Genomic DNA, 17,418 nt, shown 5'->3' on the forward strand with positions numbered 1-17,418 from the left:
AAACTAGAAGAAATTCCAGAATAAAGGCTAGATTGAAAGCCAGAATAAAAACAATCCATTAAAAATGTTAGGGAGATTTTATAGTTGTAGCTGTCTAAATAAAAGACGTTATTAAATGAAGAAGGTAAAATATATTAGTGTGGGTACCTGGCAAGCCACATTGGGAAAGTTATTCCCTAAGATAAGTGCCCCCATAGAGAAGATTCATTCACTGATGTTGCCAAATTGCAAACTGTTAACTGGGACTCGGGGAGGACGAACTCCTCATAAAATGAAAGATGCCTGGCAGGCTGATAACATTAGAGACATTTTTAAGGTCACATATTTGTAGGTTGTTTGAGTTTTGCTTTTAATATCAATTCCTTGAATTTGGTTCAAGTAGGAGATTGGCAGCCCCTACAAATCTGTTAGTAAAACTGTAATAAACTGTATGGTATGAAAAAATGTGTAACTACCAAGAATAATCCCACAAATACTTCCTGAAGTTACTAATGCATGAATCACAGTGATTCCTATCCTACCCCCATTCAGGAACAGATGAAACTGGCACCAGTCTCATGGTAGGCATTCCTATCCTTAGCTGAGTTCCAGCAACAATAGCAATTGCAATGGCACTTAGACTTATATGTCGCTTCATAGTGCTTTACAGCAGTGATGGGTTTCTACTGGTTCGCCCCGGTTCGCGTGAACCAGTAGTGGCGGTGGCTAGAGGCTTCACAGATGCTCTGCACATGTGCAGAAGCACTGCGAACGAGTGAAGTGCGCACATGCATGCGTGCACAATCCCGGTTCCAAATTGGCAGCGAAGGTAAGTGGAACCCACTACTGCTTTACAGCCTTCTCTAAGCAGTTTACACTGTCAGCATATACCCAACAATCTGGGTCTTCATTTTAACAACCTCAGAAGGATGTAAGGCTAAGTCAACCTTGAACCAGTCAGGATCAAACTCCTGGCTATAGGCAGAGTTAGCCTGCAATACTGCATTCTAACCAATGTGCCACAACTGCTTTTTGTAGGTTCAGGAGCAATCCCAAACTGCTTGAAACTCTTCTTTTAGAGGAAGTATAACTTCCATCCAGAGGAGATAATTCTCTTAATTCTTGGACCTAGAAACCACTCACCCAAAGTGTTTTCTCCTTACCAAATTTCCAGCTGTGCTTATGCACCGCCATCCCGTTCTCACTGCATCCAAGAAATGGTTTGAGTTATGTACAGCCTGTCTTGATTCAGAAGTCATAGAGCAACAGAATTCTTTGTTGTTAGTTGGTAATATCTTGTTCCAAATCTCCTAAGTTTAATATTCATTATTTCTGTGAAGGCCAGCAGTTTGATTTATAAGTATCCATGTACTACTAAACTCTTGAATCTGTTTGATTGTTTGTAACCTTTGGTTGGGCAAAATGGTTCTTCCTAGAACAATAATTTTTCAAACAATATACCTCAAATGGGCTAACTTGAAGAATGTGTCCAAAATCTAGGAACCATAACTTCTGTGGAATTGAAGCTTCAATGTTGCCATGTTACTGTGCCACTGTGCTGCTACAGTCAGCTGCAGTCACATGATAATCATTTCCACTGCTCCCTATCACCTTCCCATAAAGAAAAGTCAATGGGGGGAGCTGGAAGGAAGTAGGAAGTCCCAACTTGGTAGTCAAGTAAGTGTTACTGTTGAGTGGGAGTGGGAATGAGAAGGTGCATCAAGATGTGGTGAAGGTGCTACACAGATTGGGGAGAGTGCACAAGGGTGCAAGGTTATGCATGAGAAGTGTAGCATGGGTCAGGGAGAGTGTGTGCGTGGCACACAGGCATGAGAGGATGCATGAGAGGTGCAGAGGAGGTTGTGCAGAGGTGTGGCATGAATTTGAGAGTGTGCCTAGGACTGCAAGCAGATGTGTGTGGGTTCAAGAATGTGTGGGCAGGGTCAGGCGGGGTACATAGTGATGCAGGATGAACTGGAGAGTATAGAGGGCGGCAGGAGTGGTAGATAGATAAATATTTTGGAAAGGATGACTCAACAGACCTGGGTTGTCTAGTATACATGTAAAATAGAATGAGAAAAGATAGTACCTTGAAGCACTCTACTGCATTCCCAATGCTCTTCCCAGGAACCTGCTCCAGAGATAAGAGAATTACTGCCTATCCAAAAAAATGTCACAATAAATAGTATCATAAACCAGTGAGTGATCAAGTAATAATAGTATTAATTGCACTGTCGCTGCCTCTTTCCTACAAAGCTGATCCATCAGGACCACTACATCTGAATCCATCCCATAATCTGATCACACTCCAGCCTGAAATAGATCAGTTCTTTCAAAAATCTCTACAGCTGGATTAACACCATTCTTTGAATCAGATTAGCCAAGTAGGGGCTGTTCTGCACTGAGTCCCATGGTGGAGGTCCTGAAAGGGATCTTCAGGAGGGCAACAGGGACTATCCTCCACACAAAGATGCAGTCATCTCCTATTTATCATCCAGAGGAACTTTCGCAGAATAACTACATAGTATTCAATTCCTTCATTTTATATGTGCCTAACCAAGACTGTAACGTGATAAACAAAATAGACAATTTTGATTGATAATAGATTTTATAAGTTTGGTTATTTAGATTAGTTTTATAGCTTTCATGGGTTCTTTTTCTATCATGTTCATGTTATTTTTTTTTTAACAGATTAACAGAGTTGGAAGGGACCTTGTAGGCAGGGATGAAATCCAGCAGGTTCTGACAGGTTCTGGAGAACCGGTAGCGGAAATTTTGAGTAGTTTGAGTAGAGAACCGACAAATACCACCTCTGGCTGGCCCAGAGCACAGTGGGGTGGGAATGGAGATTTTGCAATATCCTTCCCCAGGAGTGGGGTGGGAATGGAGATTTTGCAGTATCCTTCCCCTGCCCTGCCCACCAAGCCATGCCCACAGAACCGGTAGTAAAAAAAATTGGATTTTTTTACTACCGGTTCTGTGGGCATGGCTTGGTGGGCAGGGCAGGGGAAGGATACTTGTAGGTCATCTATCCAACCCCCCACCCAAGCTGGAGACCCTACACCATTTCTAACAAATGGCAATCCAATCTCTTCTTGAAAGCCTCCAGTGATGAAGCTCCCACAACTTCCAAAGGCAACTTCTGTTCCATTGGTTGATTGCTCTCACTGTCAGAAAATTTCTCCTTATTTCTAGGTTGAATCTGTCCTTGTTAAATGTTCACTTACTAAAAACATATGGAAGTTTAATTATATCTCATCATATTTTTCCTATGTAGTGGTCAGAGATGATAATAAAGTATTTTTCTAATTCCTTCATTTTTAAAAAAAATGGCCGGCAAAATAGTGATTATTATTTAGGATAAGAAATACACTATAGATGCCTCTGAACTGTTCTTAGCTCACATCACTAATATTTAAGAGTACTGTAGCTTCCAAAGCAAAGACTTTGGGCTCAGGGGATTTGAACAAGGCAAGCTGAGCACAGGAAAAGAAAACACAACTGCAACTCTCACAATGCAACAATATAATGACTTGCTCTGCACAAGCAGTAACAGGAAGGAAGTGGGAAAAGCTGAGAACAATAACTGCCTGATTTTACTGAGAAGCTTTCAGATTACTCTTTTGTTAAAAAAAAAAAAAGCTCTACTTTCTGCATACTGGAAGTAAAAGTATATTTTAAAAATTATTTTATTCAAAGGTAATTTAAAAAGAAAAAGAAATTCACAAAGACATACCACCCTTGCAATATTTAATAAAACTAGTCTTGCTTGTATGTGTGTATGTATGTACTATATATGTGCAGGGGTGGGTTCTAAAATTTTTTACTACCGGTTCTGTGGGTGTGGCTTATTTTGTGGACGTGGCTTGATGGTCATGTGACAATTCTTTAGGATTTAGCAGAGCTACTGGTCTACCAGGCTTTTAACTGCTTGCAGAGCTGCACCGGTCTACTAATTTTTTTTGCAGGCACTGGTCTACCCATTTATTTTTGCAGGCACTGGTCTACTCATTTGTTTTTGGAGGCACTGGTCTACCAGCACATGCCTTTTAACACTGATCAGCTGTAGGGCGGCCCTTTGAAGCTCCGCGGCAAGAGTTTAAACAGTTTTTTTCCTTCTAGCTGATCAGCTGGGACTCAGGAGACAGCAATAGATTGGGGGTGGGGCCAAATAAAAGGTAAAAATAACATGAGGGGGTAGGGGGGCAGAACCAATTTGGTGATGTCATATCGTCACCACTATCGGCTCAGCGGAACCGGGTGGAACCAGGCGGAACCAGGCGGAACCCACCACTGAATATGTGTCTGTATATGTATATGTAGCCATGTCATATTATACAATTGTTGACATTTAAGTCCATTTGTTTAAGAAAAAGTAGGAAATTAAGCATAGAAATTAGCATCTGCTAATTTCAAAATTTTTTACTACCGGTTCTGTGGGCGTGGCTTGGTGGGCGTGGCATGGCTTGGTGGGCGTGGCTTGGTGGCTTCTGTCCCCACTCCAGGGGAAGGTTACTGCAAAATCCCCATTTCCTCCTGATCAGCTGGGACTTGGGAGGCAGAGAATAGATGGTGGTGGGGCCAGTCAGAATTTTTACTACCGGTTCTCTGAACTACTCAAAATTTCTGCTACCGGTTCTCCAGAACTGGTCAGAACCTTTTGCAACCCACCTCTGATCTGCAATTAGAATTTCTAAACAGTCCCCAGATGGAATTCCAGGCCATAAAATGTTTGTTCAAGTGAAAAAAGAGAGGTAAGTTCTTTAATTCACTGTATAATTCTGGAGAATGCCACAGGTTGTAATGGACTGTGACAATAACCTTGGGAGACAGGAAGAAAAGCCACAAATCCGACAATGGTCTGACAAGAAATATTTCCGTCCTCAGAAGGAATGGGGTTGCAGGAAACACCTCAGAAATCCATATAGTTTCTTAGCTTTTTTCAGTTGTATTTGTGCTCCCCAGCATGTTTTTCTGTCTCTAATCCCCCATTTAAAAACCGAGCACTTGCTCCATCAGTTCCGCATTCAGCAATATATTCTGACATTGCTCTTCCACTTTTTACAGCCGCTTGTATAGCTTCTAATTGTAGCTTTCAATCTTAATGGTATAAATTGTACATTCTTTTGTGAGAGTCAGCCAACAGCCATTTGACTCTTGAATACAACATTCATTTTTTTTTTCTTTCAAGGTCATCGTGGACCTAGAGCACATGTGCCTTGTCACTTCTAACAACACACTTGAGGGCCATCTTAACTCCCATGAGATCAGAACGTGATTATTGAACTCTTGTGAGAAGAATAATTATGCCACTATACAGTTTCATGGTTTCTCAGATTTAGGGGGTTGCACAAGACAAATTGATACACAGAAAAGTCCCTGCAGATATGCAAATATGCATGTGGTAAACTTGCATACTGGGAAGAATTAATGACAATATTAAAAAAAAAAAACAAGCTATAGCAATCAATGAGTTTTCCATAATAAAATTCATAGGAATTTATGATGCATTTTGATTAATTCTCCAACAGTTAGCTGAACCCACTGATTTATCCCTAAAAATCTATAAAAAATCCACTAGATATGAAATGATACTTTATTGAACTTATTACATTTTTACATATTTTTGCATTATTGAGATGTGAAATACTATGCCAAATCTGTATTCTTTTCATCTCCATACAGCAGAGTCGCCCTCCCTTATTCCATATCTGCCTATATTCTTAAACATTTAATTTAGAGTATTCTGGCAATTGTTCATAAATAATCACCTAAGGTAAAATCATTTTGTGAGGAACTTGTTAAATACTTAAATACTAAGAGAGATGAAAAGAGATGTGTTTTAAGTGAAAGTACTATGTTTCCCCAAAAATAAGACCTTGTCTTATATTTTTTTTGAACCTCGAAATAAGCGCTTGGCCTTATTTTTGGGGAGGTCTTATTATTTTGGGGTGCTTGGAGCAAGATGGGGCTTCTCTTGCCATCTTACCATATTTCCAGCTCTGTGTTTAAATATTTTCGGGGAGGGCTTATTTTGGGCAGGAGGCTTATTTTAGTGCATGTGCTCAAAAGCCCAATTGGGCTTATTATCAGGGGTTGTCTTATTTTTGGGGAAACAGGGTATTGTGATTCTGAACTTTTGCTAACTGACACTCCATTCGCAAGGCAAAAGGATAGCTGGTGGTGAATCCAAACCAAACAGTGTATCAGAGAAGGCCCATTCAAACTATGGTTCAGATTGATAAATAGCTTTCACATCAGAAAAGGAACTGTTTGATTATAAGAGTTATTTCAGTATTTATGAGCCATGGAGGCGCAGTGGTTAGAGTGTAGTACTGCAGGCTACTTCTGCTGACTGCCAGCTGCCTGCAGCTTGGCAGTTCAAATCTCAGCAGGCTCAAGGTTGACTCAGCCTTCCATCCTTTCTAGGTGGGTAAAATGAGGGCTTAGATTGTTGGGAGCAATAGGCTGATTCTGTAAAGTGCTTAGAGAGGGCTCTAAAGCACTGTGAAGCAGTATATAAGTCTAAGTACTATTGCTATTTGGGACTTCCTCTGATTTTAATGAGTTAGGAAAAATGTACAAAAATGCTTATTTATTTTATTTAATAATTTAAAACTTTTACATATAGCTTATATAATATATTGTGAAATGAATACCTAGGCCTCTCAGAGAATTAAAAATCCTCTTGTTTTGCAATTGTATTGTGCTGTACAACTTGAAGAAACAGGCTGATCCAGCCTTTAACAGAGCCGGAATAACTACCCAGCCTCCTTAACTTTTCTTTTCTTTTCTTTTCTTTTCTTCTTTTTCCTTTTCTTTTAATTGAATAATTAAGGAGATGGACATTCCACCTTGATGAATGGCTAAAGTACAGTACTTTGCTGGGAAATGTGCTCACCTATCTAGAAAAAGACAAGTTAAACTGGAGTAGAAGAAAGCATCCTGTAAGGATGAGTATATTTCAATTCAGGTAGCATTTTTGCAACTGGTTATATAGCAATAGCACTTAGACTTATATATTGCTTCACAGTGCTTTAGAGCCTTCTCTAAGTGTGAGCATATTCCCACCATAATCTGGGTCCTCATTTTACCCACCCCAGAAGGATGGAAGACTGAGTCAACCTTGAGCCTGGTGAGATTTGAGCTGCCAAATTGCAGGTAGCTGGCAGGCAGCAGAAGTAGTCTGCAGTACTGCACTCTAACCACTGTGCCACCGTGGCTCTTTAAAATATGGTTCAGTTTTTGAAATGTTCAGATTGATCAATAGCTTTATCCCACATACTGGTCATTTTGTGGTTGGGTCCGCCACATGACATTGCAAAAATGTCCATTAACATATTCCACATGTGGTCACCAGGCCAAATTTGATGGGATCCTATAAAGTAGAACTATTTTTAGTTACCTAAAATAGGACTCTACCCCATACTGTTCCAGCATGTTGCAAAGCCTAAACTGCCACATTTCTCAAAGCATAAGAAAGCAGTTCCATGAATAATGTATATCTTGTGAGTACAATTCCCAAACATATGACATTACATGAATGTCTGAACTTTAAAGAATCAACAAAGGTAAATGCTATCCACAAGGGATGCGAAAGGACAGACAACATCCCGAGGAGTGTCATAGCAACTGAAGCAATCTGAGATTAGGAGACAGCCTCTCCAGGCAACAAGTCTCACAGCCCCACCACAGTTTCTATAGATTGGTCTCTGAACATTTGGCATACATAGAGAATGAGTAGAATACCTAAGGGCATAAACCTACAATGAAATCTGTCCATTTTACTAGTACAATATTTTATTGAACACGGATCATTTTTAGATCACAGAGGCTAACTACTATAATCTATATCTTGGATAAGAAAAAGGTTCTTATACCATTCTTTTAAAAATGCAATAATTTAATTTATTCAGTGCTACTGACAAAAAAAGAGAGATGCTGAATTAAAAGAAATAAATCCCAAAGACACTGGTCCCAAACAAATCTTTGGGCATATCTTTGCACAGAAGGGCTGAGCTTCAGATTCCACAATCTGAAAGGTAGCAGTTGTGGCAATTAGCTGTTCCATAACAGCAGTAGCAAAAATTAAATTCAATCTCCTTCCCAAGCAGTCATTTGGGGCTAGTTAGTACTTTCCATTTGAGTCTGCCCCCATGAACTGGAAGGAAAGAAGGGCTGAAGTCAGGCAGCTAGAAATGTTTCATGCAATGCAATTCCAAGTGTATAAACTCAGAGAGAACTCACATTTACTCCAGAGAGGCTCAGGGTGGTTTTTTCCCCCAGAAAACATGCTAAGAATTGCAGTGTAAATCTGGTCTTGATTCTGAAATAAACAAGTGGGAAAAGTGGAAAGATTTATCAGTAATGTAGTATCTCATCATACAACTCTGAGTTTGCTTTGTGCATGTTTTCTCTCACCTTTACTCTCCTGCATTTTTAGACATTCATCTAAGAAATAACCACTGTAACATTTTGATTGATATTGTTATACTTCTGATGTTAGACAGTGTTTCTTGCAAGAAATGGTGTGTGTGTGTGTGTGTGTGTGTGTGTGTGTGTTTAAACTCTCTTTGACTTTATCCATATAGAGAGAATAGAATTCTTTATTGGCCAAGTGTGATTGGACACACAAGGAATTTGTCTTGGTGCATACGCTCTTGGTGTACATAAAAGAAAAGATATATTCGTCAAGAATCATAAGGTACAACACTTAATGATAGTCATAGGGAAACAGTCAATATAAATCTTAAGGATACCAGCAACAAGGTTACAGTCATACAGTCATAAATGGGAGGAGATGGGTGATAGGAACGATGAGAAGATTAATAGTAATGCAGACTTAGTAACTAGTTTGGCAGTGTTGAGGGAATTATTTGTTTAGCAGAGTGATGGCATTTGGGACAAAACTGTTCTTGTGTCTAGTTGTTCTGGTGTGCAGTGTGTTATTTTGAGGGTAGGAACTGAAACAGTTTATGTCCAGGATGCGAGGAGTCTGTAAATATTTTCATAGCCCTCTTTTTGACTCGTGCAGTATACAGGTCCTCAATGTAAGGCAGGTTGGTAGTAATTGTTCTGCAGTTCTAATTATCCTCTGAAGTCTGTGTCTATCTTGTTGGGTTGCAGAACCAAACCAGACAGTTATACAGGTGCAGATGACAGACTCAATAATTCCTCTGTAGAACTGTATCATCAGCTCCTTGGGCAGTTTGAGCTTTCTGAGTTGGCGCAGAAAGAACATTCTTTGTTGTGCTTTTTTGATGACGTTTTTGATGTTGGGTGTCCATTTTAGGTTGTGAGATATGGTAGAACCTACAAATTTGAAGGTCTCTATTGTTGATACTGCATTGTAAGAGTATTGTAGAGGTGGTAGTATGGGAGGGTTTGTCATAAAGTCCACACCATTTCTACAATTTTGTTCAGTTCCAGATTGTTCTGGTCGCACCACGAGGCTAGTTGTTCAACCTCCCATCTGTATGCGGATTCATCATTGTCTCAAATGTGTCATCTGCAAACTTCAGTAGTTTAACAGATGGATCGTTTGAGATGCAGTCATTGATATATAGAGAGAAGTGGAGAGAGCACACAGCCTTGTTTGTGGGGGCCCTGTGCTAATTGTATAGGTATCTGATGTGATTCTGCTTAGCTTCACCTGCTGCTTCCTGTCTGTTAGGAAGCTTATGATTCATTTACAAGTGTGTTCAGGTACTGCTAGCTGGTTTAGTTTAGTTAGAAGAATGTCTGGAATGATGGTGTTGAATGCTGAACTAAAGTCTACAAAGAGGACCCTTGGGTAGGTCTTTGGATATTCAAGATGTTGTAGGATTTAGTGCAGAGCCATATTAACAGCATCATCTATTGATCTATTTGCTCGGTATGCAAATTGCAGGGGGTCTAACAGCGGATCCATGATGGTTTTCAAGTGAGACAGCACTAGCCTTTCAAAGGTTTTCATAACTACAGATGTTAGAGCAACTGGTCTGTAGTCGTTCAGTTCCTTGATGGTAGGCTTCTTCGACACTGGGATGATAGTAGAGCATTTGAAGCAAGAAGGAACATAGCACATCTCTAGCGATTTATTGAAGATATGGGTGAAGATGTGGGCCACAGACTTTTAAGCAAGAAGGAGTTATCTTGTCTGGGCCTGGAGCTTTTCCTGGCTTTTGTCTGTGAAATAGGTCTTGCACTTCCTTTTTTTTAATGTGTTGTTTAACATTCAGGCTAGCACCTGAATAAGATGTTACTTGTCACTGAAATGTACTCAGATGAAGATCCAAAGACCCAAAACTTTCTAGTTACTTGATCCTAGTAACACTTTGAAGGTAACACTGAAATCAACCAATCAGAATAAAGGAAAGCCAAACAAAGGAAAATAAACAATGAAATATATTACCTAGCAGTATAAGTCTAAAGATTTTTTAAAAACCTTCTTAGTCAATCTCTCTAGTAAACATTGTGCTGCTTGCAGGGCTTCGATAATGTTTGTAGTCAATCTCTCTTGTGAGATTGTTCTTCAGGCTTCAAAAAATTCCAGAACCCATCATTATTTCTCTCCTGAGTATGGTTTTCTATCTCAATTAACTAAATCTTTCTCAAACTACCATCTGGAAACAACCAGTTGTTTTATTTTCCTGTCAGCTTACATAAACAATGGGCTTGTTCTTTATATTCTAAAATTTACCAAAAAAAAACAAAAAACCCCAAACATTTTTTTTTGCTTCAGTGGTACCTCTGAGGCATTACCACTTCAGATATCTTGAAGAAAAAAGAAAATATTAGAACATTCTCAACTTGTAAAAGACATATAGATGTTTTCAGTATGTTAAAGGTATATGAATCAAGAAAAGTAATGTCTGAAGAACATATGTTTGAGAAAACCCCTAAGAGATTATCCAGAACAATCTTTTTTATACAATGTGCTCAGGATCTAATTGGACTGCAATTTATTTGGGATATCCATGATATCTCTACAGTATCAGACTGGGAAAAGAAAATTTAAAACTGTTTCCCAGTTACATTCATTAATCCATCTCTTCATCATGGGATGAAAAAGTGGAACATAATCTGCAATATGTCTTGAGCTACAAAATGGAGTGATTACATCAGAAAAGAACTAATTAGAAGAACAACCTTTATCGGAGATGCAGAAAAATTCTTGTAATGATTGCAATATGCATTGGGATATGGGCTGGACATCCATCTAAACTTGAGTTAGTTAAAAAAAGTTATTGCTCCATATGGAGCATCTATTCAACATTCAGTTTACTTAGAACAGTCTTGGCAACAGTAGCCCCCCCCCCAACTTCCATCCATTTGTGTTTTTTCTACTCACGGTTGCTCAGTGTTGCCACTGAGATCGTATATTGCAATGTCAGCTAAGGATCAAACCATTTTGCTAATATAGCAGTTGTGCCAATAAAACAGTAATAATATTTAGATTCTAGTTGTCATAAAACTTCTAATGGAAGTGTTCTATTTTTTGTTTGTTTTTAATTTTAGAATCTTATCACTTTGGTACTTGAATGATTTTGTCCACAGGTATAGTACTAGCCAGGTCAAATATATGAGAATAAGTAAGGAAGACCTAAACGTCTTGCCAGACAGCTTTTTATTTGGCAAAATATATTTATTGGGACATATTGATTAAGTACCATCAAGTCATTGTCAATTCTTAGCAACCTCATAGATAAATTTTCCCCATGATAGTCTATTCCCTAACTTGTTCTTCAAAATTTCCCCAAAGAGACTCATTACCACTGTAACTGGGTCCATTCACTTGGTTGTCTTCTTCTTTTTCCTTCCATCCTTCCTAGAGTTAGAGCCTTCTCCAGAGAGCTAGGACTTTGCATAATGTGTTAAAGTAGGATAATTTGATCCTGCTCATTTGTGCCTTGAGTGAGAACTCTGTGCTGATTTGTTCAGTGATTCATCAGTTTGCTTTCTTAGTGTTAGACTCAGTATTCTCCTGAGTCTTTTGTAGCATCCAAGTTCAGTCCAGCAGGTTTTTTTGTCCAATTCTCACTTCCATAGTGCATCATAGGGAATACCATGGCTTGCACAGTTCTGATCTTCATATGTATTAGACATATGATAGCATTTTAATATATTTTCCAATCCTTCCTGGCTACTCTACCAAGTGCCTTCCAGCATTTCAGCAGTTGTGCCTAAGGCAGAAAAGTGACTAGGAAGGCTCCAATGTAAGAACAAAATAACAGAGTTGGAAGTGACCTTGGAGGTCTTCTAGTCCAACCCACTGTTCAAACAGGAAACCTATACCATTTCAAACAAATGGTTGTCCAATCTCTTCTTAAAAACCTTCAGTGTTGGAGCACCTACAAGTTCTTGGGACAAGTTGTTCCACTGATCGTTATAACTCTCAGCAAAAATTCTTCTTAGCTCTAGGTTGGTTTTCTCTTTGATTAGTTTCCATGCATTGCTTCTTGTTCTGTCCTCAGGTGCTTTGGAGAGTAAGTTGACCCCCTCTTCTTTGTGGCAGCCCCTTAGCTATTGGAACACACTATCATATCATCCCTATCAGTGGAACAACTTGCCTCTAGAAGTTGTGAATGCTCCAACAATGGAAGTTTTTAAGAAGAGATTAGACAACCGTTTGTCTGAAATGGTATAGGGCTTCCTGCCTGAGCAGGGGATTGGACTAGAAGACCTCCAAGGTCCCTTCCTACTCAGTTATTCTGTTATTCGGGTCCTTCTTTTCATTAAAATAGACATATCCAATTCCTGCAACTGTTCTTTATATGTTTTAGCCTTCAGCTGGTCCAAAATCTCTGCCCATCCCCCCCCCCCAATCTATTGGTTTTCTCCTTGATTAGAAAGGTCAATCTTTTCAACTCACTTCTTGTCCATCAATTTTTATTTTTTATTTTTGTCTTCTGGCAGCTTTGTGATATATTTGTTTGGCTTATTAAAGTCTACATTTTTCTCTGTGGTAAATGCTAGATTACTGTATCTGAGCAAGAAAGAAAGTAAATTTTCTTACACTGGTGCTTTTTCTTGGAATGAACAAAAAGACAAACTGTTTAAGTGGAGTAGCTGGAATAAAAATCAGTGAAAAATTTGCACCATAGTGTTAGATAACATGACACTAGATAACAAGGTCCAAAAACTGAAATCTAGGATCAGATATATAGCATGAACATCTACTGGATATATAGGGTTAGATATTCTGACATTTTGGCTGAGCTTTTACAAAATTATCTCTGAAAAATCCTAGAGAACTGGTAAGTGCCAGATGACAGAAGAAAAGTGAATATTGTTTCTATTTTCTGCAGGAAAAAGAAAACACAGCAAAATAGAGGCCTGTCTTGTTTTTGTCTCATTAGTTAGTGTAGGACACAGAATAACTCTCTCTTTGAGGGAGATTGGTGGTTCAAAAATGTGAAAAATTAAGTAGATAAATAAACATAGCTTTTGGTTGCAGGGAATGAATGAAAGGGAAAACTTCTTAACAATAAAAGGAGTTTGAGAATGGAATAAATTTTTCAGGCTTCAGGTTTAGGACTGTTCAAGCAAAGGCTGGAGAGCCATTTGATTGAGGTGGTTTAATTTGTCTTTTTATGCTAAAGAGGGGAAATAATATGACATACTAAATGGCCCCTTCAGCCCATAGGATAGTGTGGTTTTATTTGGAGAACACGAGATTGGCTTTCCTAAATTCATTCTTCAATTTATAGAAACCAATTAGACTTTAGGATAGCATAGTTTCGCTCAAGATCAGAAAATAATAGTCTATCAAATCAGAACCCCAGCTCATCAAGTTCACATATACTAATTGGCAGCAGTTCTCCAAGAATTTAGCAAGAATCTTGTCCCACTCCATTTTTAGATACCAAGCAATGAAGCCATTCTGATAATGCTTTCGCTATCCTGCTGGACATAAATAACAGTTTAGAGGCAGAGTACTACAGCGCCTCCTATTTATCTATTTCTCATGTATTCTTGATCATGGCTATAAACTCTCTGTACCTGCAATCTTTCATAGTCTTATTTTGTGTGCATGTCACCTTATCTTTTGACAAACCCAGGGAATCCCAGCTGGTTAAGCCTAGAATCAATGCATCAAAAAAAAAATATCAATTAAGTAGACAGGTGAGTTATGCAAATATAAGTTGAGAATTGTACTATCCATTTTAACATTTTCTTTTATTAATCATTATCATCTAATGCTGATGTAACTGAACAATAAAGGACATTGCATGCCAGGAGCTAAACCTGCATTTAATCCAATGGAAACCTACAATTCAAGAGTTAAATATAAGGGTGGGAATAATAATTGCCTCCCAGGAGCCAAATCTTAGACGAAGTATTGTAAAAGGTTTCAGGTGTGCTCCAGCAGGGAAGTCTTGAGTGGCTGCTATAAATCTCAGCAAGAAAATTTAATTTTTCATTTTTTTGAATGGAACAGAATAGGAATGGAAATTCTGTTAGATGAAGTGTTAGATGAGGTTCATGAGATCATAGTTTTAGTGCCTTCCAGTAACAAGTAAATATGTCCCCTAAAACAGTTTCTCATTAGATGCAGAAGGGATGCTTAATGAAGCAAACCCACCAATGTCCATATATATAGTAGTTCTCTGAATCAAGGTCAAAATTTCAGTGTACATTCTCTTCCACAGTGTTACTGCTGAAAATAGTTTGCTGCTTGAGGTGGATTTCCACCATCTAAATGGTTGAGGTTTATAAAACTCAATGACACCCAAGTTATTTTGGTATATGAGTAAGAAAAATCTCTGAAATATTTTTTCTTCTTCTCCATGGCAATAAAAGTATAGTATCTTTTTTAAAAAAAATAATAACTGTAATCTTACAGCATATACCTCACTCTGTCATATGGCTAGACGATCTTTCTCATCATTTGAACTTCTGGAATTATAATCAGTCATTGTCTAACAGTAATTATAATATTACTAATTATTTAGACAAGTATTTCTTAAACTTTTTTCCCTTCTCACTTTCAAAAATTATTGAGAACCACAAAAGAGTTTTTGTCGGTATGAATTATATTCATCAATATTTACTGAATTAAAAATTGAGATTGATGCATTTGCTGCTAGTACTACTTCTCATAATTGCTTGATGGGATTTTAATATTGTATTATTTTTCAACATAAGGTGGCAAATCATTTTGATTTCACAGATGCTGAGAGGGTCTTGCAGGACCCACAGGGGTACTAAGAACACACTTGAAGAAACATTGCCTTAGACCATCTGGATTTTAGACCACAGAACACACATTTGTAGAACACAGTTTTACAAATAGGATTCTGATGAATTAGTTTTTAACTTCACATTTTCTTATACTGACAACGCAATGTTTGCTTAATCTTTCTTCCTTGATTTAATCTAAAAGTACATGCTGACTTCCATCTGGATAGGAAAATAACTGATATTAAATTCCTGGAGGCTAAGAAAAAAATATTTAACTCCTGAAATATTAAATCCAGTTATTGTCAGGTTGTAAATTGGAAAATTATGAAGCACTTCACAAGATAGAACCTACATGATGTTTTCATTTCACGTGAAAGTGACTTTTTCCTGGATTGCTCATCTGTGACTTCCTGGGCCTGCCTTGTTAATTGTTCTACTCCCAGGACAAAGCCAGTTATTTCATGTAAGCAATATATACAACCAGTCTCCAAGGCATCCTGTACAAATAAAATGGCTGGCCCATTTCCTGGAAAGAACTAGGAAAACCAAATCTTAGCTGTAAATGTTTATTCATCTCTAAAATATAACTGTAGTATCAAATATTCAAAATATAGGACACGTGATAAGACAGTATGCTACTGACGCATAGGTTAAGAATATTAGGATTTATAATTTCCAGCATTGCTGGGGAACAGCAAACATAAGAACATCTTTATGCTTCTTGAAGATACTCATTTTATTAAATAGCATTCTAATTCTACTGCTTGTATGTGCTGGTTTAGGCCAGTGGTAAAATCCAATTTTTTTTACTACTGGTTCTGTGGGTGTAGCTTGGTGGGCGTGGTGTGGCTTGGTGGGCATGGCAGGGGAAGGATACCGCAAAAATCTCCATTCCCTCCCCACTCCTGGGGGAAGGATATTGCAAAATCTCCATTCCCACCCCACTCTGGGGCTAGCCAGAGGTGGTATTTGCCGGTTCTCTGAACTACTCAAAATTTCCGCTACCAGTTCTCCAGAACACGTCAGAACCTGCTGGATTTCACCCCTGGATTAAGTCAATTGCATCCACAAACATTATTAGATTCATTCCCTACAATGCCCACCCCCACCATCATAGAGAACCATATGTGTGCTTTGGTATGTATATAATGTTTCTTGGCCAACTTTATATGTTTTTAATATATAATACCTATGCCTTCCTCTAGATTATGTGCATAGTGATGGGAGGCTTCTTCCAGAAATCGTCATTACCCCTCTGGCTCTTTGTCGACATCACTATTGTTTGTTTCAGTGCTTGTTCCTTCTGGACCCCATAATGTACCATGGCTTACAAGAAGCTGGAGAAACACCTGGGTCTTCTGATTGGTCCTTTGCCTTCTCTGTGCTTGAAGATGGGCAGATGAATAGACAGAGCCAGCAGCAACTGGATTGTCTATGAGATGATGTACATTGGCAGGAACTGGATCATACGTTTTCATCCTGAAACTATCCCTACATAAAATAGAAGTTAAATGTTCTTCTAACAGAAAATGAGTTAAAAAATAGTTGATAACTAATGTTATCAGACATCTGATATAATGCTATATCAGACATCTATCTGACCAGAAGGCAAATTAAGAAGAAGAGGTAGGTTTATCTAGACTGAGAGATAACTTATAAGAAATTTAGGAAAACATAATACTTTTAAATTGCAATACAGTATTATCTCTCTGTTCACATACAGGATGTGGCAAAGGTCAGATCCTATAGACAGTTCATTACATAAATTATATTAAATGTTTGAATTGCTTGCTGCTTTTTTATAAATACTTCCTTTCTTATTTGACACACTACCTTTAAGCATTTTATTGATTTATTATTTATTCATTTGTATCCTGTATTATTTTCAGAAATAACTCAAGGCAGCGAACATATCCAACACACCTTCCATCTCTTCTGCTCCCCCTCCCAACAACAGCCCTGTGATGTGGATTGGACTGAGAGAGAATGACTGGCCTAAAGTCAGCCATCTGGCTTTCATGGCTAAGATGGGACTTGAACTCACGGTCTCCTATTTTCTAGCCTGGTGCCTTAACCACTAGACTAAACTGCTAATTCATTCATAAATGCGGTAACATTTTCTCTGGATCATAATTAATAAAATTAATAAAACAGTTTGTGACTTTTGATTTATCCTGTATAAATAAGTGCGAATAGACATTCACTTCCATAGGAAAAATTCAAATATTATAAGGAAAAGCAATGGGATGTGGGCAAAATTTATTCTTTCTTCAA

Source organism: Pantherophis guttatus, chromosome 2 (assembly GCF_059756535.1).
Source record: "Pantherophis guttatus breed Tessera chromosome 2, ASM5975653v1, whole genome shotgun sequence".
NCBI classification, from domain to species: Eukaryota; Metazoa; Chordata; class Lepidosauria; order Squamata; family Colubridae; genus Pantherophis; species Pantherophis guttatus.